General features: G+C 29.5%; 1 protein-coding gene across 5 annotated transcripts in view; it reads left to right on the top strand.

The window, feature by feature from the left end:
* Positions 1-570, top strand: part of LOC102680513 (fasciclin-3) — a 310,068-nt gene that overhangs the window by 305,918 nt on the left and 3,580 nt on the right. The gene's annotated exons all lie outside the window — the stretch shown is intronic.

Here is a 570-nt window from a genome sequence, read left to right as displayed (position 1 = left end):
TTTTTTTTTTTTTTTTTTTTTTTTTTTTTTTTTTTTTTTTGGATCTTAGAATATAAACAAAGAGATCGAATATAAAAAAAAAAAAAGAAACGTTTTCGTCGCGAAAGAAAAAAAGGACGAGAGAGGTTGAAAATTTGTAAAACTTCTAATAAAAATTAACGAGAAGATTTTTAGTGTAATATTATTGAGAAAGCATGATCGTTGGCCATACAATGGAGTATATATATATATATATATATATATATATTTATGTTAAGTCTAGATATTAAATACGACTATAAAGATCACGAGGGATATTGACGATCGCGAATACCTGATTACGGTGTTCTCTGAAACATTTTTAGAATGTTGATCATCGATCGGATGAGCACAAGCATGCTACATACCGTTGTTGAAAGGATACGATTATGATTTTTTGGAAACGTCAGTTTTTCATAAACTTCGGTTGTCGTTGTTTCTTCTATTCTTAGAATTCATTTTTCGTAACGAGGGCCCAATATGTGTATATGCGAGTCACCGAGAAGGAAAACACTTTAAGAATACTTCAGAGATCGCTTAACTTTAAACGTT

This window comes from Apis dorsata, unplaced genomic scaffold (assembly GCF_000469605.1).
Source record: "Apis dorsata unplaced genomic scaffold, Apis dorsata 1.3 scaffold_149, whole genome shotgun sequence".
Classification (NCBI taxonomy): Eukaryota; Metazoa; Arthropoda; class Insecta; order Hymenoptera; family Apidae; genus Apis; species Apis dorsata.
This window is presented reverse-complemented; position numbering and strand designations above follow the sequence as displayed.